The sequence below is a fragment of the Patella vulgata genome, chromosome 7 (assembly GCF_932274485.2).
Source record: "Patella vulgata chromosome 7, xgPatVulg1.2, whole genome shotgun sequence".
NCBI classification, from domain to species: domain Eukaryota; kingdom Metazoa; phylum Mollusca; class Gastropoda; family Patellidae; genus Patella; species Patella vulgata.
In genome coordinates this window covers 61,819,016-61,826,280 of record NC_065885.2, presented here as the reverse complement: position 1 = coordinate 61,826,280, position 7,265 = coordinate 61,819,016, and the positions used below count along the sequence as shown (strand labels likewise).

Sequence of the window (7,265 nt, the reverse complement as noted above, 5' to 3'; positions counted from 1 at the left end):
GAAATGTGTGGTAACCTGATATCTCCGAAACCGCTAACCGGAAGTGGCCGAAATTTTGGCTAGTTTGAGATATTATTAACGTCATTATAATCTTTAAGTTTCATTGAAATCGGTTGATAATTGTGGTCTGTAGCCGTGCCACATGAAATGTGTGGTAACCTGATATCTTGGAAACGGCTAACCGGAAGTGGCCAAAATTTTGGCTAATTTGAGATATTATTAATGTTATTATAATCTGTAAGTTTCATTGAAATCGTTTGATAATTGTGGTCTCTAGCCGTGCCACATGAAATGTGTGGTAACCTGATATCTCGGAAACCGCTAACCGGAAGTGGCCAAAATTTTGGCTAATTTGAGATATTATTAATGTTATTATAATCTGTAAGTTTCATTGAAATCGTTTGATAATTGTGGTCTCTAGCCGTGCCACATGAAATGTGTGGTAACCTGATATCTCGGAAACCGCTAACCGGAAGTGGCCGAAATTTTGGCTAGTTTGAGATATTATAAATGTTATTATAATCTTTAAGTTTTATTGAAATCAGTTGATAATTGTGATCTGTAGCCGTGCCACATGAAATGTGTGGTAACCTGATATCTCGGAAACCGCTAACCGGAAGTGGCCGAAATTTTGGCTAGTTTGAGATATTATTAATGTTATTATAATCTGTAAGTTTAATTGAAATCGGTGGATAATTGTGGTCTGTAGCCGTGCCACATGAAATGTGTGGTAACCTGATATCTCCGAAACCGCTAAACTGAAGTGGCCGAAATTTTGGCTAGTTTGAGATATTATTATTGTTTTTATAATCTGTAAGTTTAATTGAAATTAAATTTTGGCTAAATTGAGATATTATTAATGTTATTATAATCTATAAGTTTCATTGAAATCGGTTGATAATTGTGGTCTGTAGCCGTGCCACATGAATTGTGTGGTAACCTGATATCTCCGAAACCGCTAACCGGAAGTGGCCGAAATTTTGGCTAGTTTGAGATATTATTAATGTTATTATAATCTGCAAGTTTCATTGAAATCGGTTGATAATTGGGGTCTGTAGCCGTGCCACATGAAATGTGTGGTAACCTGATATCTCGGAAACCGCTAACCGGAAGTGGCCGAAATTTTGGCTATTTTGAGATATTATTAATGTTATTATAATCTGTAAGTTTCATTGAAATCGGTTGATAATTGTGGTCTGTAGCCGTGCCACATGAATTGTGTGGTAACCTGATATCTCCGAAACCGCTAACCGGAAGTAGCCGAAATTTTGGCTATGCTGAGATATTATTAATGTTATTATAATCTGTAAGTTTCATTGAAATCGGTTGATAATTGTGGTCTGTAGCCGTGCCACATGAATTGTGTGGTAGCCTGATATCTCCGAAACCGCTAACCGGAAGTGGCCGAAATTTTGGCTAGTTTGAGATATTACTAATGTTATAATAATCTGTAAGTTTCATTGAAATCGGTTGATAATTGTGGTCTGTAGCCGTGCCACATGAAATGTGTGGTAACCTGATATCTCGGAAACCGCTAACCGGAAGTGGCCGAAATTTTGGCTAGTTTGAGATATCATTAATGTTATTATAAGCTGTACGTTTCATTGAAATCGGTTGATAATTGTGGTCTGTAGCCGTGCCACATAAAATGTGTGGTAACCTGATATCTCGGAAACCGCTAACCGGAAGTGGCCGAAATTTTGGCTATTTTGAGATATTATTAATGTTATTATAATCTGTAAGTTTCATTGAAATCGGTTAATAATTGTGGTCTGTAGCCGCAGGGCTATTTTGACATTCTTGCTTACCACATGTGGCAAATAGCCACTGCCACAAATAATACACGATTGATAACGAGGCTCTAACCAATGTACATGAAACAACTAGTCAAAATCATAGTAACAAAACAAAATGGGGGGAACTACATGGCAGTTCAAAAACATATACAATGACATTAAATTAACATAATAACATATTACAAAAATCAATTATTATACATACCAATTGGCATCTATTTCATAATTTGGTTTGATTTATATTAATATGCAAAATATATAAATTAGAATATTGAATAATTATTTTAATTAATTGTGATGATAGAAGGCGCAGTTCTCTTGCTGGACACTTCACAGGCATTGAAAATAAGCAGGATGAAAAAAACCGCCTAGAAAGTCATAAACTTTATTACAAATAAATTTCAACGGAATAACCATTCGCCGATGCATACTTTCACCAGGAATGACCCACGTTTCGCATTTCCTTTACACTACATTTAATAATATCGCAGTCCTCTACGCCATAGACATTGTTTTGACGATGTGGTCGAAACAAACACGTGATTGTTTTACGCTCAGATTATCATAGCAAGACGCACGTGTAAATACTACTCAGGTCGTCTCTCCACTGCGAAATCATTCTACCATGAAATGTAACGTGAGGCTCAGAAAGGGATAAATAATGAAAGAACAGAAAGTATTTGTCACTTTTCCGTTGAAACGACTCGATAATAAATACTATTTTTCACATTTTGCTTCACAATACTCGATAGAAATGTGATGTAAGTAACTTATTAGCACCTTTCCTCGGTGTATCGGTGAATATCAGGACAGTTTTGGTCGGGAGCCGCCTCGGCTCCGCCTCGGATGGGCCCCTCGACCAAAACTGTCCTGATATTCACCGATACACCTCGGAAAGTGTGCTAATAACTACTACATACACGCTACAGAAGTATGGATGGATGAATGGACACAGATCACCAAAAAATTCCTACTTTGGTCACCCACGAAACAAGTCCCAATCTAAAAATAGACTAACTTTCCCTTATTTTTTTTCTCCCTTTTTCAGACGTTTTTTTGGTTTTTTTTAGATGTGGAATTGTTGTCAAGGTTTTGAATTTTGAATATTTAGCCAGTTTTGGTGGGAAAAGAGGATATTTGTGCGGAAGAATAACATGGGTAAAAGGGCTTGAAAGACGTCTCACATTGAACCGGAAGTACAGAATTGACCCCAGTCTACTTTAACTTTTTCTAATTTGAGATTTCCATGAAGAACCTCATACATGCTTCGGAGGAGATGACTGCCAGGTGCTATACTTTATGCCTTGTGAAGGAATTAGCTCAACGAATATTGTGGAAAGAGTTACAGCTTGTGACATGAGCTTGAAATAACATTGAAGTCAATGGGGCAATAATTGGTGATCTGTGGCCTGTCTATAGTGAATGGAACAAATTTTACATTTTTTGCTGTGATCAAAGTTTTGAAGATTTTTACTTGAAATTTTCAGAGCAGGTACAGTTGACATTGTAGTTATTATAATCACCTTTATTTCTTATGCATTAAGTCTAAATTAAAAATTTCAGGCACTTGCATTAAATTTTCGGTTTGTTTACACTTGTCTATTCATGAAAGTCACTAATATTGGATGGAACAGTGTAGGACAATGTTTATTATGTGTTTTATACTGTATTCTACCACTTTAGAAAGCACATGTTTTAAAATGGCAGCACCATTTGCATTTTATGCTAATAAAATCAACATATTTTCTGAAATGTCTGTCAACGGCCAATGTAAAATTTGGCAGGGGTCGAGGACCTCAAACAACAAATATGGCATTATTCGTGTGAAGTGTCCAGACGGTATATGGCGCACTAGAAAAGCACATAGGCTATCATGTATGGTCTACACCGCATTAGATTTCACTTTACCAGTTGACTTGGATTGCTCACATCTGTGTCATAACAGCCTGTGTGTCAATCCAAGTCACCTGAGTTTAGAACCTCATCATATTAATAATAATAGACAAAGATGTAAAGCGTTTGGATTTTGCACAGGGCATGGCCAATACGGCATGTGTTTCTTGCATTTGATGCTTTTGTAGGTGGGTATTGACAACTTTTATGGCATGTTTTGCTCTTGTTTTGTTTGTTTTTTTTTTGGGGGGGGGGGGGGAAGGAATGTTCGCTGGAAATACTTTAATACATGTATTTCCATTACCGGTTGAAACCACGGGGAGGTCTTCCTTCTTATTCAACCATATGAGTTTTTTTTTATTTTTTTTAGTTATTTTTTCTGTTTCTAATGTCACTATTCTATGGCTATGTTATTCATTTCTCTATTCAGACGTCAAAATCTGAGTTCACAGTTCAAGACTGCGTGTATGAATGATCCTGCAGGGCTTCCTCTTGTGTTTCCGTCATTATGCCATCTGGTAAGTTTATGTCCAATTGCCCTTTCTTATAGCCAGAAACAGCAGAATGTGTCTGCTTGTATTTAGCAAAGTCATACAGTTTTCTTCCCCTAGACCACAGTGCACGCCTTTTGACTTCCGGTCTGTGTTTGTAGTTTTTCTGGTAAATCCGTTCATTCTCCATTTGATTTAAGGACTTTTTTGTTTTTGGGGAAAGGGAAGCACCAACATTTCTGGCCTTTTTTTCCAATGATTCCCTAATGCCAATATTGTTGCGTAAAACTGTTGATGATAGCCTGCCCATAGCATTTCTTCCAAAATTTACATTTTTGGGTAGGGATACACTTAGAGACCGATTCAGCGCCTCACATTTTTGTGTATTTGTTTGATATCTGGTTTTTGAAATGGCTTCCTGGCTAAGTCTAATTTTCAGGATCTCATGTAATATTAATTTGTCATTTTCATTCATTTGCAGAACAGTTATATTGTTAGAAGCCAGGAATATGGAACGTAGCCACCACGAATTGTGAAAACCACCCCCACAGACGACTGAACAGTTACGGCATTTCGAACAGTCACCATCGTAGCACTTGACAGTTGCCTCTAGGATTTTAGGTAGGCGTTTCTTGATTTCTTGCAGGTTGCCACAGTTGTTGTGAAACAATTCTTTTACAACGAGACTACATCTGGCCTTGACATCCTGACTGAAGATTTTCTTAATCCGCAATTTTTCTAGTCTTGTTTTTCCCAGAAACATGTCATCGCTAAACTTTGCTCTGCTGCACTGTCTAAACTGGGAGGCAGCCAGGTGTGTGGGATCTGCTAGCCTCTCCACTTTCCACATCGGATGTAAAGTTTTTAAACTCTCCTCTATTCCCTCTGCAGATCTTCCATCTCCGTCTGTTGTCACACATTTGACAAGGACGTCCTGTAGAGCAAACTCCTCGCCTAAATTTCTACCCATGTGTAGCTCGGAAAATGGAGCCTCAGCTGATAAGTTGGCCGTGCATCCTTCGTGGCCCCCTGGACAATCTACAGAAAGCCCCTTCCCCTTCAACCATGCTCCAGTCCAACAGAGTTTGTTTTGCATAACTGCCCCTAAAATGTACTGATTTTTTGTGCTTGTTTCACATGCAAGAGCTATTGCCTGTGAAGCCCCCTGGCCTGGCTTTTTGCTATGCCCAATTGTGATACAGTTGTATCTGCCATCAACAGCCACGTTTATTATATTTGGTTCTCTGGCCCCCCCTTTTGCATTGATGGCTTTAACCTCATCAACTTTTTCCTTCATGCACCGGGCATTTAACTCAACGGTTTTTTCACTGACGGTCTTGGATAATTTCTGCATACTGGTCCGAGATGGTGGCGGAATGTCTAAACCAGCCAACATAAGCCTGGCCTTGGTGTTTCCAATGGGCATATCCAACAAACCAGACTGTAGTGTTAAGTTAATAGCAGCAGCTTTCCGTCCCTGTCTGCCTGTATCTACCTCTACGTATAATTTGTAAACAGGAGAACTGAATCCGCATTTGGTGCATCGAATCGAATACTTCCAGCCTGCTCCCCATTTCTCCTCGGTGGCTATTTCAAAATTTGGCATTAAGCAAGCTTCTTTCTCCAATTGGAAGTGAAGTTTGATCACTGAATTCCACATGTCAACCATTTTTTCAATGTTGATGATTCTGTTTCCCTCAATAGCATCCATGTTCTTACTGTCATCATCTTGTGTTTTTTTAGGCTTGGACCTCAATTCTCTCCTGCTGCCAGAGCCCATGTCATCATAAAAAGGAAGAAGAATATCTGTCTCAGAAGTATTTCCAGGGTCAGCTGTGGATGTAGATGGAATGTCATAATCGGTTTGTGTACCTGTTGTTGACTCTAGCAACTTTTTCGGGTGTTTTACATGGCCAGGCTGGAATAAGGCATGTGTTCGTTTCCTCAACCCTCTCATTTTCTTCGAATAGACCTAAATAAATTTTTTGCTTGCTTGTGTGCTGCTATATTAGCCAGGGAAGTTGTAAATATCATTGTCAGTCTGTAGCAGTTGTAAGGTGTGGCTTGGAAGACAGGATTATGGTTGGTCAAGCATCTATCGGATTCCATTCCAAGGGGGGTGGGATTATAAACATGTTGTCTTGTTATGTAATTAGATTATTTTAAACTAATTGGCCTGTGTTGTTGCAGTCAACTGGAAGATGTATCAGAAATAATTACCCTTGTTGGTTTCAATAATTTAAAAATCTCAAAATTTCGACTTTTGTCAAGATGATATAGACCAAAAAGTGTCCCGATTTTTCGTAAAAAAATTTAAAAAAATTCTGAATGGACAATACACATTTTTTATATTTTTCAAGCTCCTTTTGAATTCAATTATTAAAATCATTTTACAAAATGTAATTATTTTGATAAACAGGCAAGTTATAAAGGAATGAAAATTGTAGATTTGCAAATTTACCGACCTCAAAGAGCATAAATAGTGGAAATATGTACACATTTGCAAGTAACCCATTATCTGTCTAAAAATGCATATATTTCCATGTCTTTTGGACATGGTGTAGGTGATATGGTCCAGGTTGGGGAGCATAAGTTGTTTTGTAAATATAACAAACTTCATCCCTATATAGGACACAGATCACCAAAAAATTCCTACTTTGGTCACCCACGAAACAAGTCCCAATCTAAAAATAGACTAACTTTCCCTTATTTTTTTTCTCCCTTTTTCAGACGTTTTTTTGTTTTTTTTTAGATGTGGAATTGTTGTCAAGGTTTTGAATTTTGAATATTTAGCCAGTTTTGGTGGGAAAAGAGGATATTTGTGCGGAAGAATAACATGGGTAAAAGGGCTTGAAAGACGTCTCACATTGAACCGGAAGTACAGAATTGACCCCAGTCTACTTTAACTTTTCCTAATTTGAGATTTCCATGAAGAACCTCATACATGCTTCGGAGGAGATGACTGCCAGGTGCTATACTTTATGCCTTGTGAAGGAATTAGCTCAACGAATATTGTGGAAAGAGTTACAGCTTGTGACATGAGCTTGAAATAACATTGAAGTCAATGGGGCAATAATTGGTGATC

General features: G+C 37.9%; 1 long non-coding RNA gene across 2 annotated transcripts; it reads left to right on the top strand.

The window, feature by feature from the left end:
* Window positions 1–2,870: 2,870 nt before the first annotated feature.
* On the top strand, window positions 2,871–7,265 carry LOC126827609 (uncharacterized). 2 transcript variants are annotated; one of them, XR_007682777.2, is made up of 5 exons: window positions 2,871–3,288; window positions 4,120–4,207; window positions 4,662–4,801; window positions 5,924–6,042; window positions 6,933–7,265. It is a non-coding gene; the product is annotated as an uncharacterized LOC126827609 (long non-coding RNA). The 2 variants fall into 2 exon arrangements; XR_007682776.2 differs by lacking the exon at window positions 6,933–7,265 and having other exon boundaries at window positions 5,924–6,102.